This window comes from Salmo trutta, chromosome 19 (assembly GCF_901001165.1).
Source record: "Salmo trutta chromosome 19, fSalTru1.1, whole genome shotgun sequence".
NCBI classification, from domain to species: Eukaryota; Metazoa; Chordata; class Actinopteri; order Salmoniformes; family Salmonidae; genus Salmo; species Salmo trutta.
Genome location: NC_042975.1, coordinates 29,832,947 through 29,854,281, shown reverse-complemented (window position 1 = coordinate 29,854,281; position 21,335 = coordinate 29,832,947). Strand labels below are relative to the sequence as shown.

The following is a 21,335-nucleotide window of genomic DNA, read 5'->3' as shown; positions in this document are numbered from 1 at the left end:
TGATGAATATAATAGGAAACCTGTTCAATCACCATGCACTTCAAAATCATTCTGGCTATGGATAGCCTGCAAAGGACATTCAACACATCAACATCAACACGCCAGAGGATATACCCAATGGACTTGGGGCTCTTCTGGATGTTTACCTCGTATTTGTTTTATTCTGCTTTTATGCTTTTAACTAAAAGCATTAAACACTGACAACTAAAATGTTGTGTTATTGTTATGCTGATTATTAATAATAATAATGGGGGGGGGGGTTGAACTTTTTACCCCAAAATGTTATTTGAGGAACCATTAATGGGAGTTCTTTGAAGAACTTATAGGGGCCCAGGTAGGGGGCCCCAGTTTCAATTTGAAGAACCCATAAAGGATCCTCCAGGAACCTTTTCTTTTTAGAGTGTGAAATAACCATAATGAGCACGGGCAAGTCTGATTAGGCTTCGCTGTAGTGCAGATTCTGACTTTGAGTAGCCTTCCATCAGCCACTGTGTCGATATAATAGCGGTAAAAAAAGAGTCAATTATTGTGAGTTAGTGGACACATTATTTGTGGCCTTGCTCATGCATACAGTATGGTGTGCGTCTTCATGCTACAGCTGGGTCTCATTTAGCGATTATCCCATGCCCTAACAGTCACCACAAATCTTTGTCATTTTCACTTGAAGCAAACACTTCCCACGAACAAGTCACTTGCAGCTGAAACAGATTCGAGTGCGTCTGCCAACCTTGCAGCTTTTCTTCCCTGGGAGCTGTGTGCAATTTTGTTCCTGCCATCTGAGTCGTTTTCATTCAGATTTTGTGTTCTTGGTCTTGCCATTGTAAGATACTCATGCTCTCACTGTGTAGCCTTCTCCCAGGGCAGGCTTAATGCAGGGGTTTAACATGGCTGAAATCCCCGGCCCAGGCCCGTGGGGGGCTCAAGAGGAAGCAAAAAATGAAATACTAATAATTTTTACCCCCATAAATTATAGAGGAAATATAAACTGTATATATTATACATGTAGTATATAGGGCCTCATTTTTTTTTACTGCAACCGCCAACCACAGGAAGACTCAGGAGCCCGCTCTCAATGAGTGTAGACAGCCTGCTGCTGCTCTGATAATCATCAGATGGGGGAGGAGAGGAGGTAGGGGGCCCACATGGGTAACTGATTAATAAAAAAAATATATATAAACTGCATAATAAATACATGTGACTGGTCAATTGTGTGAGTCAGGGGCTGGGCCCCAGCCTGTAGGGGGAGCAATACATTTTTTGTTTGTTATTATAATAATGTTTTATCCTAAAACAGGAGCCTGCTCTCAATGTTCAAAATACACCAGAGAGCATAATTTAGCCACAGTGGATAAATAGTGTATAAAAAAATAACTGTGGATTAAGTTTTATAACAAGCGCATACAGGTATCTGCCAAAATAAAGAGTGTTGAAAATAATAAAATAATGAGCTACCAGAACAGCTTCAATACGCCATGGCATAGATTCTATAAGTGTACCTAAACCTTGCCAGGAAAATGCACCCCACACCATAACATGTACTTTGTAACCCTTATTAACTTAAGTGTTCCCTTTATTTTGGCAGTTAATGCAGTTTGGGCAGCATGCACTCCAAATATGTCACACCCTGATCTGTTTCACCTGTCTTTGTGATTGTCTCCACCTCCCTCCAGGTGTCGCCCATCTTCCCCATTATCCCCTGTGTATTTATACCTGTGTTCTGTTTGTCTGGTGCCAGTTTGTCTTGTTTGTCAAGTTAACCAGCATTTTTGTTCTCAGCGCCTGCTTTTCCCAGTCTCTTTTTCTCACCCTCCTGGTTTTGACCCTTGCCTGTCCTGACTGACCCTGCCTGCTTACCTGTACCTTTGCCCCACCTCTGGGATTATTGACCTCAGCCTGCTTTCACCTGTCTATTGTCTGCCCCTGTTGGATTATTAAACCATTGTTAATTCAATATTGTCTGCATCTGGGTCTTACCTTCATACCTGATAAATATGCAGCTTGTTGCATTGTGGCCATAGACATAATCCAAAGAAGGGTTTTGTAACCTCTTACCCTGGCAATTTGACTGTGAAACTCATGGGTACACAAGCAATGGTTGTCAGTCCTGACTTTAATGGGAGTCAGGACTGGGATTATATTTCCATGGTTGGTTGCGGCTGTCGGTTTGCCTTTTGCAGATTTCAATATACAGTTTGAAAGCAAGTGGCTACTGCTGAATAGAGGAGACTAATCTGTCTGTAGAAACAATATAATTTATTTTCTTAACAGATCCTAATTTTTTTGCAAACAACAGCACTGTTTTTCAAAGTAGCTCGTCTGGAGATAGGCTATTGGCATGACAAGCTCAACGGCCATCACCATGAGAAGCTTATGGCTTCATCTTTAGGTAAGTCAGTGTGCCATTGGAAATTATATTTAGTAGCCTATTGTAGTCTATGATAAACAGTACCAGTCAAGTTTCTTTATTTTATAAACAGTACCAGTTTCTTTATTTTTACTATTTTCTACATTGTAGAATGATAGTGAAGACATTAAAACTATGAAATAACACATGGAATCATGTAGTAACCAAAAGTGTTAAACAAAACTAAATACATTTGAGATTCTTCAAAGTAGCCACCCTTTGCCTTAATGACAGCTTTGCACACTGCACTTTTTTGGTTACTACATGAATCCATATGTGTTATTTCATAGTTTTGACATCTTCACTATTATTCTATATTGTAGAAAATAGTAAAAATAAAGAATAACCCTTGAATGAGTAGGTGTGTAAACTTTTGTCTGCTACTGTGTATACTGTATATGTTTTCCTGTTAATATTGTACAGTCTGTGTGTCACTTCAATGGCCTGGGCTACTGTTGGTTTGAATTCAAGACCAGATTGATCTCAGTTTGTCAGTCAGAGTAGCCACTCATTTCGGTAATTTGTGTGGTATTAAAAAAGACTCAGCATCATACGGCCATGTAAATGCCTCATACAGCCATATTTCTGTATTTCAAAAGTTACATATGTTAAACTTGATTGCTGACATGCAAAACATTTGGGTCTATATCCACAATGGACTAACGAAACAAATACCAAAATAGTTTTTGGGTGGAGTTTTCCTTTAATCCGGCCCTGACTACTCCAAGTAGGTGTAGTGAAAACTAGTCTATATCAGTCCACCGACTGAGTCGGTGGACTAATAAAGACTACACCGTTTTGAGATTATAATTAGAATAGATTAATACAATAAAATGTCCCGCCCTGTTCTTCATTCACAATTGGTGATTACATAATTCTGCATCATTTCACTTCCCTTCACTCATCAACATTTTCCCACATCATACTATACTTCATTTATTGAATCTGTTGTGTGAAATTCGTTTTGGTATAGTTTAGGTTCGAGGCAGTTATCGGGGTGATTATCAACTGGGCATGGCACATTCAACTATCAGAGAAGGAGCAGGCTGGTGAAAACCATTACATGCCCTCCTAAAACTGGTTCTAACTCCAGTTGTTTGTGATATTAACATTCTAACAATGACAATGTGTTATATAGGCTTATTTAGGAAAAGTCAAGAATGACATGACTTTAAAAATGCCAGTGTAATTAAACATTGAAATTAGTTTTGAGTCATTATGATGCTGTCCGTCTTTCCAGTGTTAATGTACACAATCACAAAGAAATCCATTCATATTTCATTTACAGTTGAAGTCAGAAGTTTACATACACTTAGGTTGGAGACATGAAAACTCGCTTTTTCAACCACTACACAAATTTCTTGTTAACAAACTATAGTTTTGGCAAGTCGGTTAGGACATCTACTTTGTGCTTGACACAAGTAATTTTTCCAACAATTGTTTACAGACCGATTATTTCACTTAGAATTCATTGTATCACAATTTCAGTGGGTCAGTGTCAAGATCATCTAAAGGAGTAGACCAAGGCGCAGCGTGCTTAGAGTTCCACATGTTTAATAAATAAGAAAACTCACCAAAACAATACAGACGAAGCGTTACATTCTGGGCTGCTCACAGGCAGCTACACAAACACAAGATCCCACAAAGCACAGGTGGGAAAAGGCTGCCTAAGTATGATTCCTAATCAGAGACAACGATAGACAGCTGCCTCTGATTAGAACCCTACTCGGCCCAAAACAAAGAAATATAAAAACATAGAAAAAGGAACATAGAATGCCCACCCATGTAACACCCTGGCCTAACCAAAATAAAGAACAAAAAACCTCTCTCTATGGCCAGGGCGTTACAGTCAGAAGTTTCCATACACTAAGTTGACTGTGCCTTTAAAAAGCTTGGAAAATTGTAGAAAAGAATGTAATGGCTTTAGAAGCTTCTGATAGGCTAATTTACATCATTTGACCAATTGGAGGTGTACCTGTGGATGTATTTCAAGGGCTACCTTCAAACTCAGTGCCTCTTTGCTTGACATCATGGGGAAATCAAAATAAATCAGCCAAGACCTCAGAAAACAAATTGTAGACCTCCACAAGTCTGGTTCATCTTTGGGAGCAATTTCCAAATGCCTGAAGGTATCACGTTCATCTGTACAAACAACAGTACGCAAGTATAAACACCATGGGACTAAGCAGCCGTCATACCGCTCTGGAAGGAGACATGTTCTGTCTCCTAGAGATTAACATACTTTGGTGTGAAAAGTGAAAATCAGTTCCAGAACAACAGCAAAGGACCTTGTGAAGATGCTGGAGGAAAACAGGTGCAAAAGTATCTATATCCACAGTAAAATGAGTCCTATATCGACATAACCTGAAAGGTCGTTCAGCAAGGAAGAAGTCACTGCTCCAAAACTGCCATAAAAAAGCCAGACTACGCTTTGCAACTGCACATGGAGACAAAGATCACACTTTTTGGAGAAATGTCCTCTGGTCTGATGAAACAAAAATAGAACTGTTTGGCCATAATGACCATCGTTATGTTTGGAGGAAAAAGGGGTACGCTTGCAAGCCGAAGAACACCATCCCAACCGTGAAGCACGGGGGTGGCAGCATCATGGTGTGGGGGTGCTTTGCTGCAGGAGGGACTGGTGCACTTCACAAAATAGATGGCATCATGAGGGGGGAGAATATATGGATATATTGAAGCAACATCTCAAGACATCAGTCAGGAAGTTCAAGCTTGTTTGCAAATGGGTCTTCCAAATGGACAATGACCCCAAGCATACTTCCAAAGTTGTGGCAAAATGGCTTAAGGACAACAAAATTAAGGTATTGGAGTGGCCATCACAAAGCCCTGACCTCAATCCCATAGAAAATGTGTGGACAGAACTGAAAAAGCGTGTGCGAGCAAGGAGGCCTACAAACCTAACTCAGTTGCACCAGCTCTGTCAGGAGGAATGGGCCAAAATTCACCCAATTTATTGTGGGAAGCTTGTGGAAGGCTATCCGAAACGTTTGACCCAAGTTAAACAATTTAAAGGCAATGCTACCAAATACTAATTAAGTGTATGTAAACTTCTGACCCACTGGGAATGTGATGAAAGAAATAAAAGCTGAAATAAATAATTCTCTGTACTATTATTCTGACATTTCATATTCTTAAAATAAAGTGGTGATCCTAACTGACCTAAAACAGGGCATTTTTACTAGGATTATATGTCAGGAATTGTGATAAACTGAGTTTAAATGTATTTGGCTAATGTATATGTAAACTTCCGACTTCAATTGTAAGTAGGTCATGAAAAACATGATACAAGGCCATTAATTTGAAAAGAACAGAATAGCATGTTTTAAGTTGTATTTATCTGTGCTTAGTACCCAAGGCTATCGCTGCACCATATCAATGAAATCAGCTTGCTCGTTTAGCAGACATCACAGGCCCTGCCCTGCCTTGCCACAGTCAACACACATATATTTTACAGTAAGAATATAATGGAATATCCCAAATGGCTATTGCGGATTGTCACCATTAGCCTACTCACATGAGGAATGCATTAAGTTACGGTCATTGTTCGGAAAAGTTATATTTTGAAACAGAGACCATGTGCAATGTGTACAGTTGTTTGGCAAAAATAGGTTTATTATGTCTGGCTTGCATGGACCTCTGTAGGATGATATGGAAGAAGTGCTATTTGGTAAGCTCCTTGCTTCTTTGTCAATGCACGCTACGCAGGTCATCCGTTTCTTCATTCTCTATTTAAGTGATAATGCATGGGTGTATATTGGCACGGGTGTTGTTAGGCCCGAGACAAATCCGAGGGCCGGCAAACCGTGCCAATATATCCTTCAAACACCGGCTTTGAGGGCATTATCACTTTTATACAACAAGTTACCAACATATTCAAATAATGATTGATATATTTTCATTAAAAAAGTTATTCTGCTGAATTTATTCATACTATTTTATCCTTCCACGAGATATAGTCCTTGCTACCCAAGCCGGCTGGTGGTTCGGTTGCCAGAGATGCGACCCAGTCGTTAAGCATTTTTGTTCTGTATCTATGGACGCGACCCAGTTGTTCGTTCTAAATGTTCCATTGCCATACTGGCTGGCAACATTCTTACCCCTTGCTAGCTAGCCAACTACTGCTAATTTACAGTCAAACGGTGAAGCCAGAATAACAGCAAAGTAGCTACATTTCATTTCGTTTTACCTGTTTTCTATTGACATTTCTTTGTCCATAAAAATGATGCCAGCTGATTCATAATTTCAACTGGCTGATAAAAACTGTTTGCCTGTCTGTCTTGTCCAAACTCCCGACACGTTTTCAATATTTCAATATTGAAACAATGTGGCGAATATCGGAGAAACAGACACCAAGGTTAATACAAATCTCCACAATTGAAAACCAAATGCTAGTCTAAAAGAAATGGAAGATAATGTCTAGATGCTTTTTATAGTAGAGATACATTTTATAAATTGCCTGCCTGGGCTGATGAGACAGTGGATTGCGCAGTGAGATGGAACAGAGTAAATAGGCATTAACCAATCAGCATCCAGGATTAGATCGACCCATCGTATAATTGACAATTGATAATATTGTCACCCATTAGACTATTGTCAATTTAATCTTGTCCTTAGGCCACATCTTTTATTATATGTGTGAAATTAGTTTCAATATAGTTTAGGTGTAGTTTGGACAGGCAAACTGGGTAGGCAACTGTTGTCTTACAGTCAGAAAATACACAATAATTATTTTAGTATTTAAATTCTATGCACTTCTGGATCAATCAATACATTTTCCAACTGATTCAATTTGCATTTGGTGTCCTGAGGTTTCTTTTAACATAATAAACTCAGCAATAAATGAAATGTCCTCTCACTGTCAATTGCGTTTATTTTCAGCAAACTTAACGTTTAAATATTTGCATGAACATAACAAGATTCAACAACTGAGACATAAACTGAACAAGTTCCACAGACATGTGACTAACAGAAATTGAATAATGTGTCCCTGAACAAAGGGGGGGTCAAAATCAAAAGTAACAGTCAGTATCTGGTGTGGCCACCAGCTGCATTAAGTACTGCAGTGCATCTCCTCCTCATGGACGGCACCAGATTTGCCAGTTCTTGCTGTGAGATGTTACCCCACTCTTCCAACAAGGCACCTGCAAGTTCCCGGACATTTCTGGGAGGAATGGCCCTAGCCCTCATCCTCCGATCCAACAGGTCCCAGATGTGCTCAATGGGATCGAGATCCGGGCTCTTCGCTGGCCATGGCAGAACACTGACATTACTGTCTTGCAAGAAATCACGCACAGAACGAGCAGCATGGCTGGTGGCATTGTCATGCTGGAGGGTCATGTCAGGATGAGCCTGCAGGAAGGGTACAACATGAGGGAGGAGGATGTCTTCTCTGTAACGCACAGTGTTGAGATTGCCTGCAATGACAACAAGCTCAGTCCGATGACGCACTGCCCTAGACCATGACGTACCCTCCACCTCCAAATCAATCCCGCTCCAGAGTACAGGCCTCGGTATAACACTCATTCCTTCGACGATAAACGCGAATTCGACCATCACCCCTGGTGAGACAAAACCTCGACTCGTCAGTGAAGAACACATTTTCCCAGTCCTGTCTGGTCCAGCGACGGTGGGTTTGTGCCCATAGGTGACGTTGTTGCCGGTGATGTCTGGTGAGGACCTGCCTTACAACAGGCCTACAAGCCCTCAGTCCAGCCTCTCTCAGCCTATTGCGGACAGTCTGAGCACTAATGGAGGGATTGTGTGTTCCTGGTGTAACCTGGGCAGTTGTTGTTGCCATCCTATACCTGTCCCGCAGGTGTGATGTTCGTATGTACCAATCCTGTGCAGGTGTTTTTACACGTGGTCTGCCACTGCAAGGACGATCAGCTGTCAGTCCTGTCTCGATGTAGCGCTGTCTTAGGTGTCTCACAGTACGGACATTGCAATTAATTGCCCTGGCCACATCTGCAGTCCTCATGCCTCCTTGCAGGGACCCTGGGCATCTTTCTTTTGGGGTTTTTCAGAGTCAATAGAAATCCTCTTTACTGTCCTAAGTTTTCATAACTGGGACCTTAATTGCCTACCGTCTGTAAGCTGTTAGTGGCTTAACGACAGTTCCACACGTGCATGTTCATTAATTGTTTATGGTTCCTTGAACAAGCATGGGAATCAGTGTTTAAACCCTTTACAATGAAGCTCTGTTATTTGGATTTTTACTAATTATCTTTGAAAGACAGGGTCCTGAAAAAAGGGACTTTTCTTTTTTTGCTGAGTTTAAATGTATTCATTTAGCAATATTTATACAATTTAAATAGAAATGGTCAGAATGACCATCATGGCCTTTATAGTTATGACAGGGTTTCCCAAACTCGGTCCTCGGGACCCCAAGAGGTGCACTTTTTGGTTTTGGCCTTAGAATTACACAGCTGATTCAAATAATCAACTAATCATCAAACGTTGATCATTTGAATCAGCTGTGTAGTGTTAGTGCAAAAACCAAAAGGTGCACCCCTTGGGGTCCCGAGTACCGGGTTTGGGAAATGCTGAGTTATGGAATTCCGGTGCTCTGAGTGTTAAAACACTTCTTCAATATAATTTATTGTAGCAAAACCTAAAAAATGGTTGTGTTATGGTCAAAAATATGGATTCCCCTTGTTAAGAAACAGTGTAGTCTTGGCTTAGTTACAGTCGACATGTCAATCTCACTCACCAAAACAGGGCTGGTGTTGCTACCCATATCAGGTCTAATCCATACAAAGAGAAGGCAACTGCAGAGAGCTAAACATATATGTACTAAGTCCCAATGCTGTGGCCAAAAGGTCACCTAAAGTTATGGATGAGCCAATGTGGCAAACAAAGAGTAGCAACCTATGAGCAGGGAAAGGCCAGCTTATTCATTAGTTTCCCAGCAGGCATAATAATAAATCAAAGACCAGAGCAACAAGTCCCTGAGTGGCTCCTCTTCCTAGCCCAGAGCTACAAAGTAGCATTATGCCAAGCTCATCAGACTGAGTAAGGTAGGTGTTATTGCAAGCTTCTCCTCAGAAGTGACGTCCAAGTGGCTGTGTCATGGTTCCAGACACTAAATCCAGGGTCTAAAGTTTCTGACCTCATAAAAGCATTGAGCTGCTGGATAGAGTCAGACGCGTGGGTTGGTGAGATGACAGTGGCCAGACACCTACATGATGCTGCTGACAGATTTATGTATCTGACCTTGTCGGTGGGTCTTAAACATTTGGGATTTAAGACCCACCTACTGTCACACTCTGATCTGTTTCACCAGTTTTTGTGATTTTCTCCACCTCTCTCCAGGTGTTGCCCATCTTCCCCATTTTTTAAATGTATTTATTTTATTTCACCTTTATTTAACCAGGTAGGCTAGTTGAGATCAAGTTCTCATTGACAACTGTGACCTGGCCAAGATAAAGCAAAGCAGTGCGACACAAACAACAACACAGAGTTACACATGGAATAAACAAGAGTACAGTCAATAACACAATAGAAAAAAAGAAAGTCTATATACAGTGTGTGCAAATTTGTTTATTTATTTTTTTATTTTTTTATTTCACCTTTATTTAACCAGGTAGGCAAGTTGAGAACAAGTTCTCATTTACAATTGCGACCTGGCCAAGATAAAGCAAAGCAGTTCGACAACATACAAAAACACAGAGTTATACATGGAGTAAAACAACATACAATCAATGATACAGTAGAAAAAAATAAGACTATATACAATGTGAGCAAATGATGTGAGATAAGGGAGGTAAAGGCAAAAAAGGCCATGGTGGCAAAGTAAATAAAGTATAGCAAGTAAAACACTGGAATGGTAGATTTGTTATTTGAAGAATGTTCAAAGTTAAAATATAAATAATATGGTGCAAAGGAGCAAAATAAATAAAATAAATAAATACAGTAGGGGAAGAGGTAGTAGTTTGGGCTAAATTATAGATGGGCTATGTACAGGTGCAGTGATCTGGGAGCTGCTCTGATAGCTGGTGCTTAAGCTAGTGAGGGAGATAAGTGTTTCCAGTTTCAGAGATTTTTGTAGTTCGTTCCAGTCATTGGCAGCAGAGAACTGGAAGGAGAGACGACCAAAGGAGGAGTTGGCAGAGAGATATACCTGCTGGAGCGTGCGTGCTACAGGTGGGTGCTGCTATGGTGACCAGTGAGCGGAGATAAGGGTGGACTTTACGTAGCAGGGTCTTGTAGATGACCTGGAGCCAATGTGTTTGGCGACAATTATGAAGCGAAGGCCAGCCAACGAGAGCGAACAGGTCGCAGTGGTGGGTAGTATATGGGGCTTTGGTGACAAAACGGATGGCACTGTGATAGACTGCATCCAGCTTGTTGAGTAGGGTATTGGAGGCTATTTTGTAAATGACATCGCCGAAGTCGAGAATTGGTAGGATGGTCAGTTTTACGAGGGTATGTTTGGCAGCATGAGTGAATGATGCTTTGTTGCGAAATAGGAAGCCAATTCTAGATTTAACTTTGGATTGGAGATGATTGATGTGAGTCTGGAAGGAGAGTTTACAGTATAACCAGACACCTAGGTATTTGTAGTTGTCCACAAATTATAAGTCAGAACCGTACAGAGAAGTGATGCTGGACAGGCGGGCAGGTGCAGGCAGCGATCGGTTGAAGAGCATGCATTTAGTTTTACTTGTATTTAGGAGCAGTTGGAGACCACGGAAGGAGAGTTGTATGGCATTGAAGCTCGTCTGGAGGGTTGTTAACACAGTGTCCAAAGAAGGGCCAGAAGTATACAGAATGGTGTCGTCTGCGTAGAGGTGGATCAGAGATTCACCAGCAGCAAGAGCGACATCATTGATTTATACAGAGAAAAGAGTTGGCCCAATAATTGAACCCTGTGGTACCTCCATAGAGACTGCCAGGGGTCCGGACAACAGGCCCTCCAATTTGACACACTGAACTCTGTCTGAGAAGTAGTTGGTGAACCAGGCGAGGCAATCATTTGAGAAACCAAGGCTGTTGAGTCTGCCGATAAGAATACGGTGATTGACAGAGTCGAAAGCCTTGGCCAGGTCGATGAAGACGGCTGCACAGTACTGTCTTTTATCGATGGCAGTTATGATATCATTTAGTACCTTGAGCGTGGCTGAGGTGCATCCGTGACCAGCTCGGAAACTGGATTGCAAAGCGGAGAAGGTACGGTGTGATTCGAAATGGTCAGTGTTCTGTTTATTAACTTGGCTTTCGAAGACTTTAGAAAGGCAGGGCAGGATGGATATAGGTCTATAACAGTTTGGGTCTTGAGTGTCACCCCCTTTGAAGAGGGGGATGACTGCGGCAGCTTTCCAATCTTTAGGGATTCCATTATCCCCTGTGTATTTATACCTGTGGTTTCTGTTTGTCTGTTGCCAGTTCGTCTTGTTTGTTTGCGTCAACCAGCGGTTTGTGTCTCAGCTCCTGCATTTTCCCAGTCTCTCTTTTCTTGTCCTCCCGGTTTTGACCCTTGCCTGTCCTGACTCTGAGCCCGCCTGCCTGACCACTCTGCCTGTCCCTGAGCCTGCATGCTGATCGGTACCTCTGCTCCCCTCTGGATTACCGACCTCTGCCTACCCTGAGACTGCCGGCCGTCCTGACACTTTGCTCATACTCTGGATTATCGACCCCTGCCTGCCTTGACCTGTCTTTGCCTACCCCTGTTGCTACAATAAACATTTTTACTTCGACAGTCTGCATCTGGGTCTTACCTTGATACCTGATACCTACAAGGTCGGATACTTAATGATACAGGATGTCAACAATTTTTTTTGCAGAAATTACAGCATAAAAAAATTGCTTTCCAAGAATTATGCCCTTTGAAAAGCTGCTTCAAAAGAGCATGTTGCTATTCTGCCAAAAACGTTTCCCTGATTCTCTGTGCCCTGTCACAACCAATGGGTCACAACTGTCAACCAGTGCACAACCTCATATTCTCACTGAAAAGGTCACCTAAAGTTATGGATGAGCCAATGTAGCAAACAAACAGTAGCAAGCCATGAGCAGGGAAATGGCCAGCTTATTCATTAGTTTCACAGCAGACACAATAATAAAACTAAGACCAGAGCAACAAGTCCCAGACTGACTCCTCTCCCTAGCCCAGAGCTACAAAGTACATAGCAAAAGAGGGTTAAAGTATTAGGCTAAGCTCTTCCGACTGAGTAGGTGTTATTGCAAGCTTCTCCTCAGAAGTGACGTCCAAGTAGCTGTGTCATGGTTTCAGACACTAAAGTTTCTGACCTCATAAAAGCATTGAGCTGCTGGACAGAGTCAGACACGTGGGTTGGTGAGATGACAGTGGCCAGACACCTACATGATGCTGCTGACAGATTTACCCTAAATAATGCTCCTGGAATCCTTCTGTAAAATGTTTTCGTAAAAGACGGGGCAGAGTACGCCTGCTAACATCTGTCCACCCAACAGCCTACATAAGGTCCCCTAGCCTATTTTTCAATGATTTTGGACAGAAATACTCACACTTGTCTCACAAATGTATTCTTGAATTAATGTATTCCATAAGTGGTGCTAAATGTCATAATAGTGTATTGTAAATCAGTCCAACACTGTGGAAGCAATGTGCAATCAATCAAACAGATTCATTCATCATGTGTCCTCGGGTATTGGGGTGAGGAGCGTATTGTGTCCTTCACAGGCAGAAAGGTGATATTTGTAGTCATGATACAGAACAATCAGGTAGAGATAATTATCTGTAACTCCATGGGTTACATCCTGGTTATGAGCGTGGCACACAGAGAGTAGGGCAGGTTTTTAACAATGATTTACAATTATAGATAAAACTCTAGACCACTACTACAAGATATCTTGGCAAGCATAACTAACTACCATCTGTGTAACTGAACACTGGGAAATGAGAAGGGATAGCAGAAGAGAAGAAGAGGAGAAGGGAAAGCAGGAGTCCCATTTATCAACCTCTTGTTTATGTAAAACAAACTCATGAGAGAGGCAACATGGCTACTATCAGTTAGTATCCCACACTAGAACTATAGGAGCCTTTAGCCAGGGCTGACAATATCACGACTTAGGATATGACCCAGATGCAGACACAGGAGGCGGATAGAACAGTTCTCAGATGATTTATTAGAAACACTGGGCAGGCAAAGGGTACAGGACGGCAGGCAGGCAGGCTCAGGGTCAGGGCAGGCAGAGGTTCGTAATCAGGTCAGAGTCAGGCAGGTACAGGACGGCAGACAGGCTCAGGGTCAGGGCAGGCAGAATGGTCAGAACCGGGAAAAACTAGGAAACAGAACTAGAGAAACAGAACTAGAGAAACAAGACCGCAGGAAAGACCGCAGGAAAGACCGCAGGAAAGACCTGACAAGACAATATGAACTGACAACAGACAAACAGAGAACACAGGTATAAATACACGGGATAATGGAAAGATTGGCAACACCTGGAGGGGAGTGGAGACAAGCACAAAAGCAGGTGAAACAGATCAGGGTGTGACAGACAAGGTAATACAGACACTGGGCTGTAGGCTTCTGTCTGTCTGTCTAGGGATCTAGGGAACATAAAACATACACTTTTTTAAAATAAAACAATATGCACTGTCAATAGCCCTGGTTTTCATTTGGAGGGTTGCCAAATGGAAGAAAAATAGGATGCAGGTGCTGTGGCAATCCTCCACCACCATGACATTCAATGTTGTGCCACTTGGACAGTTGCCCCAGGTTGCATTGTTGTATTGCCCATTATAATGTAATTGACATGTTGATTAAAATCCCCTGGAGACCAAAGTTCAATTAAATTCAGAGAAGGACAAAGTATTTCCTCCTGGCTAAGAATTCAGGGGAGGAGAGAAACAAAAGGTCTTCCAATACTGAATCAGAGGAAACCTTGAATCTCAACTGCCCAAATATGGTGTACCCTCCCCCTCAGACCACAAAACAAGGCACCCTAACCTAAATGAAGATCAGGTTATCCCAAACGCAAACACCCACACATTTACGCACTTCCTCCCTTGGGATGTGTCCCAATACTTCTGAATTACCTCCTTTTCTCTGTGGACAGAAAGGTCCAGGGGAGGGGTAGATTGAAAACAATAGCTAGGTGACATTTGCTCTCATATCACATCCTCCCTAAAGATTAGTGGTCAAAAAGGAAAAGACAGGAGGAGAAAAAGTTATCTAAGAGAAATGACATGATTTTGGGGGTTTATGTTTTTAAAGAACAACAAAGCCACGGTAATGAGTTACTCCAAATATATTGAAAGAGAGCACAGCTCACTGATGCTGTGCAGAATCTTTCCAGATCCTTGATATCCTTCGTCTTCGCTTATGGACTGCCCTCTTCAATTCAAACCACAGGTTTTCAATGGGGTTCAACCAGTAGAAGCAAAATAGCCCCTTAACATCTGACCATAGATCCGCCTACAATGGCACTTGGATTGAACCGGTGCTTATGGTCATATGACACGAAAATAGAGGTCTTTGGCGAAGCACACCAGTGGTGGGTTTGGCCTTCGAAAGAACAACGCATATGCAGAAAATACCTCATCCTTACTGTAAAACATGGTGCTGGATCTTTGATGTTATGGGGCTATTTTGCTTCCACTGGTGGTTTGAATTGAAGAGGGCAGTCTATAAGCGCAGATGAAGGATATCAAGGTTCTGGAAAGATCCTGTATGGAGGAATGTTCTGAGATCTCGCCCAATGTGTTCTCCAACTCATAAAACATTTTAGAATGTGTCTTAAGTAAGGAAAAGTAATGAAAATAGGGGATACAATAATCTGACCCCTATACTTTTGAGATTCTGAGAAATGTTATTGTTGTAAAATAATATTATTTTTACATTTTGGGGGGAATACAATATAGCTCAGTATTTGTATTATTTATTTTATACAGTCTTTTGGCTCATCTTTATCAAGGAATCAAATAATTTTGGACCTGACTATATGTTGTAAATGGTGTGATTGGAAGACTTATCTTCTTGTTTCTTTTTAGGCTTTCCAACACTTTGTCTGCGTGATAGGATTTGTGCTTTCTTTTCACTCTCATATGTTTTAATCACATCATTAAAAATAGTTACATTTCTATTGAAATGTTGAACTAAATTTGTGCCCGGAACCACATCATATTATAGCTTAATCATTTCGAATAAACATCACATCATTTGACCACAGAGGTCACCAAAACCTTGAGGGAAAGGGGATAAAACAATTTCTCCTAAAGTAACAGAAACCACTGTCTGTATTTAGCCTCATTGTGTTTTTTCTGTCCCATTATATAAAAGCAGTCGTAGGCATTTACAGGAAACTTAAGTCACAATGACCACAACTGAACTACACTGACTGTACTGGACAGGCCCTGCTATCAGCCAAGACAACATGACCTACAGGGAGTCTGGGACTGTAGGGAACGGTTATGGATTAGGTGGTTTTCCATGAGAATAAACACAGCAGTAATAAAGCATAGTCCTTATGTGGGAGTCCTGGCATTGATGTAAAGTGTTGGGAAGATAAAAGCTGCTCAAAGATGGTCAACATTTTCAAGACCTAGCTATTAATTTTCCTTTCATTTTCGTGCAATTTAGGATGTTGCACATCCTTGGCTGAACGTGGTGTGCAACATCCTAAATTGTCAGAAAATACAAAAATGGTGGAGGGAAATGGTGTTGTTCCATAAAGAAAGTATGCATTTTTTCCCCGTTCTTTTCCACCTTCTCGCCATTGAAGCTAGTTAAGGAGGAAAATTATACCTTGTAGCCTAGAGGTTTCATGTAGGCTAGGCTTACACATGATAGTCAGCAACTCAATTTATAGACGCCATGCAAGTGATGTTTTCTATTGGAGACTTTACGCTGAGTAGCCTAATAGTATGCTGCTAGCATTGGGACGACTGGCCTAATTTATGAATGAAGCCAATGGCACTGAGCCTTTTTCTATAATATTTTATGAGATTGGAGAACACATTGGAATCATTCCTCCATATAGAATCTTTCCAGATCCTTGATATCCTTCAGTCTGCGCTTATGGACTGTCCTCTTCAATCCAAACCACAGGTTGTCAATGGGGTTCAAGTCTGGAGACTGAGATGGCCATTGTAAAATGTTGATTTTGTGGTCAATTAACCATTTATTTGTGGACTTTGATGTGTGCTTGAGTTCATTGTCTTGCTGGAAGATTGACTTGTAGCCAAGTTTCAGCCCCCAGGTAACCAGGTTTTGGCTAAAATGTCCTTGTACTTGGTGGAGTTCATGATGCCATTGACCTTAGCATGGGCCTCAGGACTAGTGGAAGCAAAACAACCCCATAACATCAAATACCCATCACCATATTTTACAGTAGGTATGAGGATCATTTCTGCACATGCATCCATCTTTGATGCCAAACCCACCGCTGGTGTGTGTGGTCAAATACTTATATTTGTGTCTTATATCACCATAGCACCTGATTCCAATCCAAGTGTCAATGCCATTTAGCAAGCTCTAGACCAGGGATCATCAACTAGCCATGGGATGGTTTTTTCTTGAGGGGATGGTCAGGAGGCCAGAACATAATTACAAATAATTTGTAGACCAGATATATTTGACTAAAACATAATCCTTTCAAACCTTGCTTACATTTGTATACGATCACACACAGTACCAGTCAAAAGTTTGGACACACCTACTCATTCAAGGGTTTTCTTTGAATTGTACTATTTTCTACATTTTTAAAGAATAGCCAGGCATCATCTACTGACGGGATGAGGTCAATGTCATTCCAGGATACCCCGGCCAGGTCGATTAGAAAGGCCTGCTCGCAGAAGTGTTTTAGGGAGCGTTTGACAGTGATGAGGGGTGGTCGTTTGGTCGCAGAACCATTACGAATGCAGGCAATGAGGCAGTGATTGCTGAGATCTTGATTGAAAACAGCAGAGGTGTATTTAGGGGGCGAGTTAGTTAGGATGACATCTATGAGGGTGCCCGTGTTTACGGATTTGGGGTTGTACCTGGTAGGTTCATTGATAATTTGTGTGAGATTGAGGGCATCAAACTTAGATTGTAGGATGGCCGGGGTGTTAAGCATGTCCCAGTTTAGGTCACCTAGTAGCATGAGCTCAGAAGATAGGTGGGGGGCAATCAATTCACATATGGTATCGAGGGCACAGCTGGGGGCATAGGGAGGTCTATAGCAAGCGGCAACAGTGAGAGACTTGTTTCTGGAAAGGTGAATTTTTAGAAGTAGAAGCTCGAATTGTGTGCCTTATTAAAAGTTAATTTGGGGAATTTATTTCCTTCTTAATGTGTGTGAGCCAATCAGTTGTGTTGTGACAAGGTAGGGTTGGTATACAGAAGATAGTCCTATTTGGTAAAACCCCAAGTCCATATTATGGCAAGAACAGATCAAATAAGCAAAGAGAAGTCTAACGACAGTCTATCGTTACTTTAAGACATGAAGGTCAGTCAATCCTGAAAATTTCAAGAACTTTGAAAGTTTCTTCAAGTGCAGTCGCAAAAACCATCAAGCGCTATGATGAAACTGGCTCCTATGAGGACCGCCACAGGAAAGTAAGACCCAGTTGCCTCTGCTGCAGAGGATAAGTTCATTAGAGTTAACTGCACCTCAGAAATTGCAGCCCAAATAAATGCTTCACAGAGTTCAAGTAACAGACACATCTCAACATCAACTGTTCAGAGGAGACTACGTGAATCAGGCCATCATGGTTGAATTGCTGCAAAGAAACCACTACTAAAGTGAAGCATGGAGGAGGAGGTGTGATGGTGTGGGGGTGTTTTGCTGGTGACACTGTCGGTAATTTATTTAGAATTCAAGGCACACTTTACCAGCATGGCTACGACAGCATTCTGCAGCGATAAACCATCTCATCTGGGTTGCGCTTAGTGGGACTATCATTTGTTTTTCAACAGGACAATGACCCAACACACATCTAGGCTGTGTATATTTACATTTTTAGCTATTGTTTTGTACACATTGCCTGATTTAAGGTCAACAACCATTTGTCTATTTCTATTTGTGAGTTCTTTGCCTTTCCCCATGGGGATAAATTAAAAATGTATTTTACATACGTGTTACCTCATTTTTATACATCAGTGACACAGGACGCAATACAGTTTCTTAAAATTAGATGAATTTATAAATGCAATTTTATTTATAAGAATCTTTATGGAAGACAATAATTTTGTACTTGTTCAACAATATTCTCTTTCTCTGAGCAACTGTATCGGTATAAAATAATCTAATTTTCTATTTTTCTGCATACAATATAGCTGCGTTCGTATTATTTATTTTATACAGTCTTTTATGTTCGTCTTTATCAAGGGTGCTAATACTTTTGGAAATGACTGTAAGTCCACGGTACCCGTCGGGATATCTCGGGATACCGGTCACCAGTGTTAAACCCTATTACAAAGTGGGTAGCAGATGTTCACCTGATATGCTGTCCGTCCACTGGAGGATGAGACACAGGTGACAGAGCGCTGGTCCACCAGGTCCTGGGCCTGCAGGGCACAGGAGCCAAACACAAACCTTATCCTGGGAGAGAGACAGGGACAGGGGACAGGCAGGGAAAGGGACCCATATTAAGACTAGCTCTTTTAATGGAGAAAATACTTTCATTTAAACAAACACCTGAGTAAGAGAGCAACTGAGACAGTAAGCCTGATGGCATTATTCCTAACACACTCAGCTAATTAGCTAAGTAAATTCAGGTAATGAAGGACTGAAGAGAAGTGCTAAAGCAGGCAAATTACCCTTCAGGATTAACAAAACACAGGACAGGATGTGACCCAGCCACAACTATGGCCACAGCACCCACTACATCAGGAAATGCCTCACTAACCAGCCAACCAATACGGGAGGTTTATGTCTGTTTAGGTGGCAGTGACGGCATCTCACTCTCACTGTGGGAAGCACAGGCCACAAAAGGCCACTCACTCCCACCGGTTTCCCCAATAAAACACACTCACTCAGTTTCAGTGACGTGAGAGTTTTTAGAAGGATCACCCCTACAAAAAGCTATGACTATTGTGTTGTGGTGTATTTTGATTGCCGTGGAGTGTTCCAAACTATTTTTAGTGACCTTAAATGTGACGTGTGTAGGATTGGCAAAAAAGATGTCCGGAATGGTAAATGTGATTATTGGTAAAACAAGGTGTGTCCATGATGAGAAAGGATCTGGTGCAACACCATGAGAAGAATCCCAGGTCAAATAGAGGTGAAAGGTACAGTAACACTCACGCAATGAGCAGATCATCAGCAACTGCAAAGAAAACACACAAAAACAGTGATGGAGTTAGAATAATTTCTTTATCTGGTTTTAAATAAGCTATAGGCCTAAAATAGGATCTTATTTTTTTTAAATGTAACCTTTATTTAATTAGGCAGGTCAGTTAAAAACAAATTCTTATTTAGAATGATGGCCTGCCCCGGACGACACTGAGCCAGTTGTGCGCCGCCCTATGGGACACCCAACCACGGCTGAATGTGATGCAGCCTGGATATGAACCAGGTACTGCAGTGACGCCTTTTGCACTGAGATCCAGTGTCTTAGACCGCTGCGCCACTCGGGAGCCCTTATTTTTAAATAATTCCTCAGAGACAGTATAATGAAAAGTGAATTCGCAATTTGCTTTTATATCCTTAATTATCATGAAGACAGTAAGAGAGGAGTATGCTGACAGCTTCTGGAGAAAGTAAGGGCTTGACCTCAATGAAGAGGAGTGTAGCTACTGACATCATGAAGGGCATAGCATAGCCTAGGCCTACTATCTCTCCCTAGCCCACATCATGCAATGCCTTTTGCAGTCCTCCCTCTAGTGCAATAGCATGCCAGGATTATTTATATTTTTAAATCTCAGGAAGCCTGCTATAGGGTATATACTATATTCACAGGAAAGATTCAGGTTATAAATCAGCACTTGGTCATCTTTTCTTGAAATATGTTTTCAAAGACGTTCAACATTTGGTTTGGACTGGAGGAGTTCATTTTGATCTCTTTGATCCAGAGGCCATTATTCAAAGTCTGGTCTATGATACAAATATAGTCTACTGGTGATGACTAAGCCAGGCTGAGTGATAATCTGAGGGGGCGAGAGTAATAAGGAGAGAGAATTCCCAGAATCTACACACAGAGGAAATCTCAGTGGTGCAAAGGAAAGAGAGAAATGACAGAAAATAGGTTAGAATTAAATCCATGTCCAAAATGTTGAAGGGAGAATATGGCTGGCTGATACAATTAATGGAACAGTCTTCAGTCCAATGAGAGTTGTCTTCAGACAAACATCTGTGTTGTCTCAACAGATGTGATAAAAACAGGAAACTCAGACAAAATGGTCAGTCATAACAAAGCCATAACAACAGTGCCATCTGCTGGCTGGCACACCCGACTAGAGATGTGTTTGCATGACATTCACAGATGAGTAAACTAGTGTTTTTTTTTCAAGCTATAACTCACTTAGAGTTTTCTCTTATGTCTTCTGTATGTCTTTGAAGATTTGTTCGGCCACCGCAGGTAAAAATAAAGGTATCTCAGAACCTGCAAATGTGCCAGAGAAAAGTTTATGGGCAAAGCGTAACATTAAAGCACGAGATACAAAATGTATGATACAAAATTAATCAGAGGTCTACCTGTAATCCATTAGAAGCTCGCAATACGTATAGTGCATACTGGGATTGGGATATATGTTGGTCAAAGTACTAAGTTGTTTACATTATATTTAGCCAATAGTAAAATGATAATAGCTACAGTACTTTGTATCCCTCATTTACTCAAGTGTTTCCTTTATTTTGGCAGTTACCTGTAATTCATTCAGTGCCTATAGAAAGTCTGGATATCTTCACATTTTATTGTGTAACAAAATAGGATTAAAATTGATTTAATTATCATTTTTTGTCAACGATCTACACAAAATACTCTTTAAAAAATCTATAATTTTTGGAA

At 41.3% G+C, this 21,335-nt stretch overlaps 1 pseudogene; it reads right to left on the bottom strand.

Moving 5' to 3' along the window:
* LOC115155093 (zinc finger SWIM domain-containing protein 7-like) overlaps positions 1–21,335 on the bottom strand; it is a 45,340-nt pseudogene that overhangs the window by 15,638 nt on the left and 8,367 nt on the right.